The following is a 14,498-nucleotide window of genomic DNA, read 5'->3' as shown; positions in this document are numbered from 1 at the left end:
AATTCTGAAATCCCACTGCACAGACCCTATGAAGGCACCCTACCATGGAAATGCAGGAAATTCCCTCTTAGCCCCTGATTCTGCTCCTTGGAAGAACTCTCTGGTCCTTTTATTATTATGATATTTTGATCTAACTGTGGAGTTTCTTCCTTGACTGTATTTTCTCCATGGCCACCTCTGAGGTTCTATGGAATAGTCTGCTCAGGTTTCATAGCTCTCCTCCTACCAGTGCAATATGGGGGCCTGAAGTTGATTCAATTCTAAAATAGTCAAAGACATTTATTTGTTGTTAATTGACTGATTGATTTATTGATTGTTTATGCTTATGGTTTTTTGGCAATCAGTTTCCCCAGAGACCTAGTAGGCAACTCATCCTTTTCATTACAGTTGTCTCCTTAGGACAATAGCCACAGATAAATGTAGTTTAGAGTCACCGTTTTCAAATATATAATATTTCTTTACTTTCTGGCCCACAAACCTCTTTCTCTAAACTTAATGGAGCTCCCTTAAGTCTATCTGGAATAATGAACTTGAGTGGAAACCACACACTTAGTCTAATTTTGACCTAAGGCTGAGTTCTAATAGACGTTATTAAAAACACTTCTCTAACTTTTTCTTACGGTTTTGAGTCTAGAAGCTCAGTTTTTACCAACTTGAAATTCCCAAAATTTTTTTATCTCACTCCATTCTTTTTCAAACCAGACAGTTTTCACTCAAACTCAAGTTTTTCTTCTAATGCCTTGCTAAGCACCGTCAGCAACATTCAATATACAGCCCTGACCTGTTTTCTGTTCCTTTCCCCTGGAGGTTAGAATCCAGGAGGCGTTTGTTCCACCTTCCAAGTTATCAATGGAAAGAATTTAATCAAATGTTCTTTCCTCCAAATAAAAAGGCTCTTCGGTTTTCTGATATTGGTTTTCTTGCTTCCCACTCCTTGATTGCTAAGTCAATGCCGCATACTTCAGTTTTTATTGCAACGCCGTTTTCTTTGTTACTCAGAGTAGGTAAACTTCTGGAACAAACAAGCCTCAGTATCTAAGGTTTTACACAAGGAAAGCCTATGTCTTTCTTGTGCTACAGTCTAATGTGGTTGTCCTGGTTGAGACACTCTATTCTGAGTGATAATTTAATTAATAGAAATTTTGACTAACAGGAAATAATTGAAGAATGAGGTCTTTGACTGATTTTAATCATGTGGGTTTTTCAATTTTTGTCTCTGTGACAAAAAGAGAGAGTCATGAGGCCCCAAATTTGGCAGACCATCAGAAATAGCTGGTGCTCACAAGAGGCTTAGTCTATAACTGACATTGCCTGATAGAACTCTCTACATTGAAGGACATTTTCTATATCTGTGCTGTGCAATATGGTGGCCACTAGCCACATGTGGCTAACAAGCTCATGGAATGGGCCTAGTATGACTGAGGAATTGAATTTGTAATTTCTTTTGATTTAAATTAGTTCAAATTTAAGCAGCTGCATGTATTGGAGAGCACAGAATATCAATCCAAAATTTTCAAAGGCAAGGGATACAGTCATCTTCTTCCTGAAAACTTTTCTTAAAATTTTAATAGAAGGAGGATGTGGGCAGGTGAAAAGAGCTGCCTCTTCCCTGTTTCCAATTTTAGATTTGGAAAAAATCACTGTCGTCCTTGAATATACTTCACTATACAAAATAGGTCCACTGAAGACAACCAATTAATACCAACCCTTCCTCTAACTGCATGAGTTGGTATACACTTGTTGTCCAAGTGTATTGGACTTGATTTCTTCTACACTTTCTCAAAAATAGAGCCATCTGAGAGACAGGAGAACTCTTTTTTGTTTTAATTGAGTAGGAACTTCATGCCGTCCTCTGAATTTGTACTTCTCCTCAAACTACTGTGAAATACACAAAGAAGAACCTGCAAGAAAGAAACAAATTTACAGAGATCACCGAAACCTCCATATAGTTTGGCTTCATGAAAGGCCATTTGGCTGTGCTAAGGCTGCCCTTTGATTCTAGTGAGGTTTTCCATAGTCTTGAGGTAGATCTGAGATCTTACATGGGATATTTCAGTCAAAAAAATCTTCAAGAAGCAGGATTGTCTTTTCAGAAGTGAAATATCCACTCTCTTAACAGATGTGGAAAAAGGATGTTTCATGGAGTGTCATCCTACACTCAAGTAATTTCCCTGAGCCTTTCAGAAACGTTATCTGTTTGGCCTCGTAAAAATAACAAATGATGGCTTTGCAGCAATTCACCTAGCAGCAATAAGAGAATGAGAAACTTGCAACTCTTTTTTCCCCAACTTAGTAGACTAGTTACAAGTTCCAAAATACAAAGGGATGTTTTTAGAATTAGATCTGTAAGCACATTGTACCCAAGATGGGATTTGAGTGAACTCCAATATAGAAAAGTCATTTTACAATCTGGAGCCATATCTCAAGGGGAATGTGTTAAATAATACTTTTCTTTCCAAAATGATTGTATCTTGTATAATGAGTTTCTTATCGCACCTTCATTAAAAAAAATTATCTTCAGTTACAACTAAGAAGTTTCAAGTATGGTTAGGTAAAGATCACATTTCCATGGTAGATTCCAATTCCTCTGACTTATTAGCACCCCTTCCATTCTGTCCTGGTGTCTGCACCAGTGCAATGTTTATTGAAGTTCAATTACATGCAAAGGTTCAACATTGTGACCCATGACAGTCGCTTTGAATTTAGCTGCTCTTAATCCTCACAACAGCTCTGTGAACAGCCTCACAAAACCTGTTAGTGTTCTGTGAATATTTAATGAGATAATCCACATAAAGCATAGAGCCTGGAACAAGCCAATAAAGGGTAGCAGTTCTGTCATCATCTCTGCCATGTCTACCAGAGTTCAAGGCGCGTGTGCATCTGAACAATGGCAGCGCCAACTTTCCATACGTCCCATGTCTACACATACCCAAAGTACTTGCTTTCCTTGATTTCATGCTTCATCCTTTTGTGGTCGCTGGTGAAACAAACTTCAGTTGACAGCTCAACCCTTAGACCATTTTGCTTTGAGTATTTTCTTCTTTCCCTAAATAACTTTTTATTATTTTGTGAGCCTGAGGCTTTGTCTTCAATAAACATGTTTTAGATAAAGAGAGAAAGAACACTTTAGGTAAAACAGAAAACCCAAGGAGAAAAAGTTATTACATTTCTTCTGGAAACTAATTTCTCTCAAAGTTAGAGTATCTGTTAACTGGATCTGCTGAAACCTTGACGTCTGCACTCGCTCAGAAGAATCTTGGTGAAGTGAGTGATCACCGCAGAAGAGGAGTCTACATGGGAAGAAGAAGCCACGTGGAAAGCAGCGTCCCCACCCCAAACCCCCACTAGACATTGCTTTCAGAATTGTGAATTTTTGAAATATTCAGAGCTTAAGTTGAATATATTTAATTATTCTTTTTCTTCTAATTCATAGAATTTTGAGGTAGAATGTTAAGTATCTGGAAGGCAGCCTGTGGCTGGGTCTTGGTCCAGCTCAATCACTTATTTATTTGGGGCATGTCACTTCTCACTTCTGTGAATCTCAGCTTCTGAATTCGAGAATTGGAGATGATGAAACACACTGCTGTTTCTGGAAGATTGATTAAATGATTCTTTTGAGAGAGCAATTTATAAATGCAGTACCAAAGTATGCCATCATTCAGAGATTGTTTTCCTACAATATACCATAAAGTAATTCACTCTTGAGATTTGTAAGGTGACGTTTAAAGAGAAGGGCTAGGTCATTTTGTTGTCACATTTGCTTTTGTTGCAGAGAGGATACGGTCTGTGGAATGACCAAGTTGGGTAACCAATTTTGGCCGTGAATTATTCAGTGCTCTTGAATGAGTGCTCTGCAGGCCCAACATGACTCCTCGGAGCTCCTCAGTTTCCAGAAGTCAGTTGACCAGAGGATTTGGTTGATTCCATCTTTGAGCGAGATGATGAAGTAAAGTCCTTATTGCCTTTCCGAACTTGCTTCCTGAGTTAGACCCATGGATACCTTGGGTACCACTGGGGATGATGCCCTTGAATTCTTGTGAAAGTGCCCAAGTTTATATCTACTCAGATGCTTGTTAAAAATTAGGGGAAAAAACCTAATGTTTTTAAAATTTAAAAGAAAAAAATTTATACAAATTTTATGACAAATTGTGAGAAAGTCAAAAGAGTAGTGATAGATAGGGAAAATATTTGCAACACAGAAGACAGGAAAAATGTTATTTTAATATATACAGAGTTCCTACAGGCTCTTAAAAGAAAAAAAAACAGAAAACTGGGAAAAATATTTAAACAAATAATTTATAGAAGAGAAAATAAAAATAGCCAGTAAACATATAATGCGATATTCATTCTCCCTAATAGTAAGATAACTACAAGTTAAAGAATCAATATGATATTCTTCAACCCTCAAACTAACAAATATAAAAAGAAGATGTATTGGGCTGGCCACTCTTGGACTGATAGGAGTGTAAATTGCTACACATCCTTTAAAAATCAATCTAGAACTATCTCCTAAAATTAAAAATAGGAAAAACACTATTTCCCAGTAATCCCAGTTTGGGGAGTTTAACAGCAGTAAACAGAGGAGTGAAATAAAAGTGAATGGGGAATTAATTATTTGTATATTTTTGCATTCTGTTGCTTGAGTGTTTAATAGAATAACCAACTAATGCTCATGTGATTTAATATATCTATATGATCAGAAAGAGATGTTTTCAAAATTTTAGGGCAAACGTAGGCAGCTTCAATGGAAGTTCAGATAAGGTCAGTTACAGTCTTTCCCATTCTCTGATGGACATACCACATGTGTTATCATCTGCTCAGTCTAAATGTTGGAGGATGACATGGATATTCACAAATTGAAGAAATTCTAGAAAAGGGAAAATAGAATGATAAAAGCCTGAAAGTCGTATTTCTTATACAAATATTTAATAACCTGAGAGATCCAAATTAATAGCTTCCTATCCTTTACTCTTCAATTCTCTGCAAAGGCATCCTGCCTGACTAGTCCCAGAACTATTTATCAAATCCAAAACCTATTTTTCTTACTTGAGCTGCTTCAAAGATTACATGAGATGTAAAAAGAACTTAAAATGGCGTCTGGCAGAGAATTGTCAATAAATATTGTTATTGTTGGTGTCTTTGAATGGCCCTGATAACAATACTCCTCTTTCCCCACTTGAATTCTATCAAATGACAAGTAAGACAAAGAATTATCAGATGGAGACCAAGACATCACCATTATCACCTACGTAGCCTAAGATGGAAATCATGCTTCCTGATATTAAATGTCGAAATTAGTGAGGCTCATCTCCCTTCAAACAGGCAGCAAAAGACCAATGAGCATGTCAAAGGCTGGATTCCAGCAACAAGGATGTATTTGTGTCTCTGAATCTTCTTGCTCCTAAGAAAAAGAGGAGAGGAAGGCATATGAACGTCTCATTTCACTTTTCAAAAACATCAGTCTGATCACTCACTACCTTCTGGGCCAGAGTGAGTGGGAGAATGGAGAGAGGCCAGGAGCAACAGGGTAATGATCTCCCTTCATGTGGAAGGAAGCATCTAGAATGGGGAAGAATCCTTTCTCCAAAGATTAGATAATTATTTTAGTGACTGCATTCTCTGGTCTCAGCTCACACTTAGACTAGATCTGTAATCTTCCATTTATGCTCAACAATGTGGATCTGTGATTTGTTAAAGAGAAAAGGATGATTTTCAAAAGAAAATCTGGAAGAAACAATACTTTAGTTCTCTATGCACACATATGCAATATAATAAACCCTAGAGACGTGATTGCAAGGAAGCAACAAAGAGCTCAAAAACATCTTATAATTCCCCCGTATGACTAGACAACTACTGACTTGGAAAAAATTTGAAAGAAATACCTTGAATCAATAAAAAGTTAAACGAGATAATTATTTTAAATTGTATTAAAAGAAATTGAATAGCAGTGGTTCTCATTTAGTATGGCCAAATAGGAAAAACAAATTATTTGTTTCAAGTGCAATGAATAATAATTATTGTTTTGAATAAGTTTTAAAACATTTTCTATTCATTTTCAAAAGTTAGAGTGCACACATTTGCTTTCCTAAGTTAAGTGATTTCCAAGTCAGATTTTTGAGTGTCTCCATTGTCTTTCTTCATTAAGCTCAGGCAATTAGAGAAATTAATTCAAAACTCTTCACCTGTGGTTCAAGGTCACCAACTAAAAAGTAATATTAACATTGCTTTCGTGCTCAGAAAGTTGTAAGAAAATAAAGTTCACTTCATGTTATAAAATAGATACAAATCACTTCATGTTTTAAAGTAGGTTTAAATTAGCACGAATTACAAAGTGTGAAATTAGCATTTTTATAGAAAATATGGATGATTGAAGGGAAATTTTTAAGGAAAGTATATTTAGGAAAAGTGTTTTAAGTACTGCCATTCCCAAAGAAGTTGAGTGGTGACAATGTATGGTAGAGGAAAAGGGTAAATACTCTTGTCAGATACCTCTTACTACCTTTAGCAATCCAAGAAATACTTTTCTGCAGACATTTATGCAGTTGAAGACCCTTAAATCCAGTGAAACCCATCCTTTTGGTGTTGGCTAACTGTCCTAGAAGTTAATGAGGAGCTACCAACATGGGCATGAGGGTGGTCAAAAGCCTCAAAAATGATGTGGCACTGATCACGTTAACGTTAACAGGCCTTCCATGGTGGATAGTGGCAACCTCTCCCACGCCAACCGCAAATCCTTTCTTCTTGGAGGAATATTTGTGGGAAGAGGGAAAGTGGGTCCCTTGAGTCTGATTAACTTCTGAGGAAAGCTAAGCTGTATTTTCCTATGAGGCCTTCTGTGTTCGTAACCAAACCAAGCTCAGTTGACTACTTCCAATGTACCCCCTCATTTTCCTTTATTCTGGCAAAGTCATCACCAAAGGTAACTTGGGGTGCTTGTATCTTCATATCCTAAAATAATCTGACATACTCATGTCACTAAATCCAATAGACAATTTCAGGACTTTTCTTACGTGATCTTTCAACAGTATTTGGCAGAGTTGACGGTCTCCTCCTTGAAAAACTTTCTTCGCTTGGCAAGTGACTTTGCAGACCATGGTACTTTGCCTCTACGTGTGCTCTTCTCAAGGAGATCCATCTATTCCTGGGGCTGAAATACCATGTTTGCGGAGGTGACATCCCAATAAACATTGCCTGTGTCTTAGCTTCAGACCACAGCCTCGTTTCACAGACTCCACCAGTTGAACACATGCTGGTCTGAACTCATCACTTCCTGCCCAAATCTGCCCTTCCTTCCTTTTTGCTAGTCAGCCATTGAACCTGGAATTCTGTCTCCATATTTCTTCCCTTTCCTCTGTGTTGTGTTAGGAAATCATGGCCAATAGCTTCCCAAGTGTTTCCAGGCTCTAAATATTGCAATTATCTGCAATTCTGACTCATTTTCAAGGGAAAGATCTGCTTTGTTCAACTACTGAAGTATTTATATTTTTATTTAAAAATTCAAATGATCATTTCTGTCATATAAAGGTATGTAAAGAATGTGCTCATGTCCCAGCTTAAGAAATAGTTTAACTGAAGTCCTGTTTGAGTCCTGCCTTTATGACATTCCTTTCTCTCCCAACCTCACACCACATGCAATCAATCACCTAGATTGGGTGATTATTATTTACACGAATTTCCATTAACTTTTACAAATATGTCTATGTAGCTCTAAAAAAAATCTGGTATTTTTTTGGATATTTTAAGCTTATATGAATGATTTAAAATTAGGTGTATTCTTTTCCAACTTGATTTTTTTATGCTTGATATTTTGTGCGATATATGTATTTCTTCATGATATACACACATATGTGTATGTATGTAAATAAATGTGGATAATATTGGCTTTAGCTCCTTTTGTGTCACTGTTTGATAATATTCCATTAAATGAAAATTCTTCAGTTTATTTAACTATTCGCCTTTGAATGTCAATATAGATAATTTCTGACTTTTTTTGCTATTAAAATCAATGCTGATCTGAAAAATCATGTGCACATCTTTTTGTGCACATATGTAATAGTGTTTCCAGGATATGTGCCTGAAAGGAAAGTGCTAGATCTTAGGGTAGCATATCTTTAAATGTATTAGTTATTACAGTTTTCTCTTCAATTTGTAATTTCAACTAGCAAAGTTTCACAGTTTTTTGCTATATTGGGGCCAAACATAGCATTTATTAGTATAAATTTCCTTCTAAGCAATCCTTTCTCTGCATATATCTTGGTATGTTGTGTTTTCATTTTGGTTCCTCTGAAAATATTTTCTAATTTCCCTTGTGATTTCTTCCTTGACCCATTGGTTATTTAGAAGCATATTGTTTAATTTTCACATATTTGTGAATTTCCCAAATTTCCTTGTTACTCATTTCTAATTTCATTTCCTTGTGTTCAGAGAATATAATCTGTATAATTTCAATCATTTTAAATTTATTGAGAATGGTTTTATGGCCTAACCTATGGTCTATCATATAAAATTTCCATGTTAATTCAGAAGAATTATGCTGTTATGCTGTTATTGGGTAGACATGACAGTTCTTTAGCTGTTTTCTAGGTGTAGTTGGTTTAATAGTGCTGTTCAAGTCTTCTGTTTCTTTGTTAATCTTCAGCCTAGTTTTCTATCAGTTATTGAAAGTGTGGTATTGAAATCTCCAAGTACTGCTGTTGGATTGTGTATTTCTCCCTTCAATTCTATCCCTTTTGTGTCATGTATTTAGAGATTCTATTGTTAGGTGTGCATATAACTGTTATGTCTTCCTGATGAGTGACTCTTCATTATTACATAATATTCCTTCTTTGTCTCTAGTAACAATTTGTGACAAAGTCTAATTTACACAATGTAAGTATAGCTATGACAGCTCTCTTTTAGTTACTGTTTGGCTATCTTTTTCCATCCTTTTAATTTCAATCTATTTGTGTCTTTAAAGTGTGTCCCTTGTAGAGAGCAGATAGTTGGACTATTTTTAAAAAATTCATTCTGCCGTTCTCTACCTTCTTCTTTCCTTACATCGTTCCTCATTTCTTCCTTCCTTCTTTCCTTCCTTTCTTTTCTTCCTTCCTCCCTCCCCTCCTTTCTTCATTTTTTAAACATATAACAATCTTTGTCGCCCATTCCAAAGACCACAAGAAAATGATTGGAGAACAAGTAGTTTATTCAAGAGTGAATCTGGAAAGGTATTAAGGAAGAAGCCAGGAGGAGAAGGCAGTCAATAGCAAATACGTGGTCTAACTAGTTGCCACTGTGAGGAATCAGAGATTAACCCCACTGGGGAACTGTGGGAGTTGGTGCAGAAATGAAATCTCAGATTTATCCACTTATCTGCTTGAGTGGTGAGGGAACTGGAATATTTACATACCAAGCCATATAAGTCATTGGTCGAGACAGCATTATTTCTATTCTTTTCTGGATTGCCATTGGCAAGGAAAAGTAAGCTTTCATTGCTTGAAAAAGTCCTTATGTGGTTGGAGGTCAGAGTGTTTTGCACCACAATGGTTGTGCCTGAGGGGATATGAGTAAAACCCTAACACCATCTACTCCATTGTTGCAATATCAACAACAAACAATTTCAACTTTTTTTCACTGATTTTCTATACCAATTCTGTCATATATCAAATATCCATTATATATGTAGGGTGTGTTTCTGACTTTTCTATTCTGTTCCATGGATCCATTTGTTATCTCAGAACAAAGGCTGCACTGCGTCCTCTATTTATATCTTCTCTCTCTTTTTGTCTCATCTGTCCAGCAAGTGCTGTATCAACTTTATTGGTCTCTTCAGAGAATCAGCTTTATTACATAGATTTTTCTTCATTATTTTTTTCTATTTCGCTTATTCCTACTCTTGAATTTATTATTTGCATTCTTCTCCTTTCTTTGTACTTAATTTACTCCCACCCCCCCCTTTTTTTAGGTGGACGCTTAGTCTTTTAACTTGTTACTTCTTTCCAAATACAAGTGTGTAACGCTACATTTCCCTCTCAGTGCCGCTTTAACTGCATCTCACAATTTTTGACATGTTGTGTTTTCATCATTCAATTTAAATTAGTTTCTAATTTTTCTTGTAATTTCTTCTACAACCTATGGACTATTTGGAAGTTGTTGAATTTTCAAATGTTTGGGGTTTTCTAGACATCTTTCCATTATTCATTTGTAGTTTAATGATATTGTGGTTATAGACCTTACTTTGCCATTTTCATCTCCTCTATTTGTGGAATTTCTTGTATGTGGATGTTGGACTTTCTAAACTGATCTTGTGATGGTAGATTTCAGCTCTGGCTCCCCATCTTTCGTCAAGGCAGTCAGTTTTCTCTTTTCCCCTTGCTGCTGTTGCACCTTCTTGCTCTAGGTTAATCAGGTCAGCGGACGCTACTTCGATAGTCTTGAATTCAGCAAGAAACTTAGCACTCTACCTTCAATCTCTCTTTTTATTTTTGGTCTTTTGGAATTTTTCTTATTTTTTCACAACCTCAGCTGTATATTAAAAATACACTTTAAAACTGTTATCATTCGCTCTTAGTACTTGAATTGAATCGAGGGTTTTTTTTTTCTGTTTATCTTTTTTTTCCTGACATATTGCTAGAAACAAAAATCTTGTATTAACATTTTACTATTTTGATTTCTTTTATCTTTCTTCATTATTTCATTCTAATATCTTAACTGTAGTTTTTGGATGCTATTTGCCTTGGTGATATTCCAGTGGTTTTGCAAACTAGTGGTGAACAGGAGAAATAATGCATAAACTGTTTTATAAACTCCAAAGTACCATACTAAATTTTTATCACAAACATTTACCACTTTCCCTACATCTCAGACACTTTGCTGGGTTCTTTGCATAAGTTATTTCACTCTTCACCACGACATAGGAGGAAAGAGGTCAATTTTGCCAACACCATCTAGCCATGTGGAGGTCAAGCTGAGATTTGAACTCAGGTCAACCTGACTCCAAAATATGTTATTTTCTCACTGTACATCAGAGTCTCCAAAAAGGTCTGCAAAGTGCTTTGAAACACTTGAAAAGGGCTACTCCATTAATCCCAAAGCAGGTTGCTAACAACTGAAATCATGAAAGAGCATTCCTGTCTGAGTGCTTGGCAAAAGAATTAATCCAAGTGGCCATAGTTTTCTAGATACTGACAGCCAAATAGTCATTTCCTATTTTTGCCCAGAATTCTTCCATTTAACACACAAATTTAGCCACCTGCTGATTATATGTAGGAGGCATTTTGGATAATTCAGAGACATGTGCTTTAATTTTTAGACAGTAGACATCCAGCCCACACATGAGTAAATAATTGGGAAAGGGAGACAAAATTTAAACTATAGGTGCCAGAGGTTAACAATGATATCTATTTTAAACAACTTTCCCAATGACAGATGGACTATCTGGTCCTGCCTAAGGAAGTCTGAGTTGCTTCTAAAAATATTTCTAAAATAAACAATTCTCCATTTGTCAAAAATAAAATTTATTCTAAAAAGTCCATGTGTACAAGCTCATTTGATAAAGCAATCTGGGTCCAAACAGGTGAAAGAGGCAAAGGTGAGAAGAATTGCTTTTGTTAAATTTTTAAAGTATTATTAAGGAGACCAGATTCAGTGAACTCGTGATTGAAATCATCTGATTAGATCGATGGAACGAACTCAAACTTCATTGCACCCGCGCTTCTATGAACAGACTGCTTTCAAACCAAAGGGGCAGCTTCCTCTTTTTCCAAGATGAACATTTAGGTTATTGAAATATATGTTTTCTGATCACAAGGTCACTCTTCAGCAATGAAACATGATTCTGGCACTTTCTCTGTCCTTTCCACACACCCACCTCTAATATCCCCTTGACATACACCTTCTCTCCATTTGTTTCCAAACCGTTGCTAAAATAAAAGAATGAGTCATTCTAGTAGGGCTCGAATGGAAAACCCATGTGGATTTTCCAAGTATTGAAAAACATACCAAGTAAATTATTAGAGAACTTTAGAGCTTAATGGAATAATTTTTGATGACTGCGAATTGTTGCTTAATCAGCGCTAATGGAAAGATGGAGACCTGCTTTATGCCTCTGCCAAAGATTGCATCTGCTGGGGATTTGACAGTATATTACTTGCCATTCTAACTCACTTGTATTCAAAAACAAAAACAAAAAAGCAAAAAGAAAATCCTACCAATAATTTTTTACTTACAGATGAGTATCACATTCAGGGGACCATTAGGAGAAAGAGTGAGGTTTGGTCTTCCCGCAAGGTTTGCTGTACATTCACCCTGGATACAAAGCCTTCTGTGGCTGGTTTAGGTGCATCATCTTCCTTATCTAATGACCTGCACAAGTCATGTAATATCCAGTTACTACCTTTGTTTATCTGTGTCTAGGGTTGGTAGAATACGCAAAGGATAGGTAGGAAGGTAGAACAGTCATTTAATTACCTTAATGGAGAGATGGGCAGATCGGGACTCAAGAAATCTCAATTTAAGACCTTACGAGATACCTATCTGATGAGAAATGTGTCCTTGGAACATCTCTGAATCTCATTTTTCTAATGTACAACATGTGGCAAATAGCACCTGACAGATTGCCCTGAGTAATAAATAATATTTGCAGGAGCTGGAAAAGCTAATGGCATCTGGACCGGAAATGGTAAGAGGTAATTTAGGGAAAGGCTATGAGCAAAAAGACCCATTAAATCTGCTCAGTTATTTCACAATAAAACTCATGTTTTAGAGAGTGTAAACATTTATTTTACATTCTTGACAGTACAAATGACATTTTTAATGGTAGTATATCTTAGAATAGTTGTCTATTTGCATTTCACCAATGCTACACCCAATATCCACAGCAATTTTTCAGAATACCATCTCACATGTGCAGTGAATACATCCAAATATCTCCCAGAAACAAAATGAAAATCATGGGAGTCCTCAGAGAGGATTCATCCCATACTTTTCAGCGACAAGGAGCCCATGTGAAAAACAGCTCTAATTCACTGGCAATTCCTTTTTGGATTGAGTTAAAGATGGTATTCTTGTAATTTTCATGCATTATGCTTTCTTGAATAGTACGCAGAATTTTTTTTTTTTTTTGCTGGGTAAGATTTAGCCTGAGCTAACAGTCACTGCCAATCATCCTCTTTTTGTATGTGAGCTGCTGCCACAGCATGGAAACTGACAGACAAGTGGTATAGGTCCAGGCCCCAGAAGCCAACCTGGGCCGCCAAAGTGGAGCATGCTGAACTTAACTACTAGGCCACTGGGGCTGGCCTACATAGAATATTTTTAAACATACTTTGCATATCCATCTCCAACTTTTCTTTGTACCTGTAATTCCATGTACTTTGTGATTTTTATAACATTTCTTTTATGCAGGATTTCTAGGTAAAATATTACATGAGATTAAAATCTTTTTTGTTGTTTATCTGAGATTCAAATTCACTTGATCATCTTGAATTTTTATTACTAAAATTTGGGATGGCTCGCAGAATACTAACCATCCTACTAGCCTCCTCTGGCTTGTCTGTTAGGAGTCAGACATATGTGGATTCAAGTCTCAGATCTATCAGTTGAAAGCTATGTGATCCTGGACAAGTTACATTATCTCTCTGAGCCTTCATTTTTATCATCTATAAAATAAGCATAACATCCCTAATGGCAAAGCCTACACCTGCTCACCAAAATCTGTGCATCCTCTTCTTCCTGGGCACACAGCTAGACCAAATTTCTTGGCCGCTTTTACGATTAGGAATGGCCATGTGGTTGACTTTCAGACAGTGGAATGGGAGCAGAAGTGCACGGGCTATTTGGCTCAAGGCTTTAAGGAAGAAGCTGAGCCTCCTCCACACTCCATGTTCCTCCTTTTGCCAGCTGACTGCAGAGGCAATGAGGCCTCAGGGATTGGCGGAGGCTGGTCTCTGCGTCACTACACGAACCAAACCGAACCGAACCAAACCGAACCGAACCAAACCAAACCGAACCGAAGCAAACCAAACCAAACCAAACCCTTACACACCAGGAACACTTGTATTCACCCTTTATGTGAGAAAGACGTCAACTTCTTTGTCTTATGCCACTGAAGTTTGGCAGTTAATTTATCACAGCTGCTACCATTACCATACCTAGTGTAAAAATTGCCAGTGTAAATCAAATGCTGCCTTAATAAATACCCAAAATAGGTGGTGTTGACTTAGCAGTTTGGCAGGACCTGTGACAAAGAAAGATATTTCTGCTTAGGATACTATTCTATTCATGTGATTAAACTGCTACCAGAAACAGACCGCATTCCTACTGACCTGAATCTCTTAAGGGAAGCAGTTAGGAAGAACCACAGTGCGCGTGTGTCTTGGCCTTTATTTCATGAGAGGTATTACAAGAAAGAGATGAACTCAGGAAAGGCCAGACTGGTGTGAGGGCAGAAGCATGAAGAAATAGAGTTCAGAAATGTGGGTTCTTGCTAGGTTGAAAAGAGAATGGCATCTGGACCCCACATG

Source organism: Equus caballus, chromosome 15, assembly GCF_041296265.1.
Source record: "Equus caballus isolate H_3958 breed thoroughbred chromosome 15, TB-T2T, whole genome shotgun sequence".
NCBI classification, from domain to species: Eukaryota; Metazoa; Chordata; class Mammalia; order Perissodactyla; family Equidae; genus Equus; species Equus caballus.
This window is presented reverse-complemented; position numbering follows the sequence as displayed.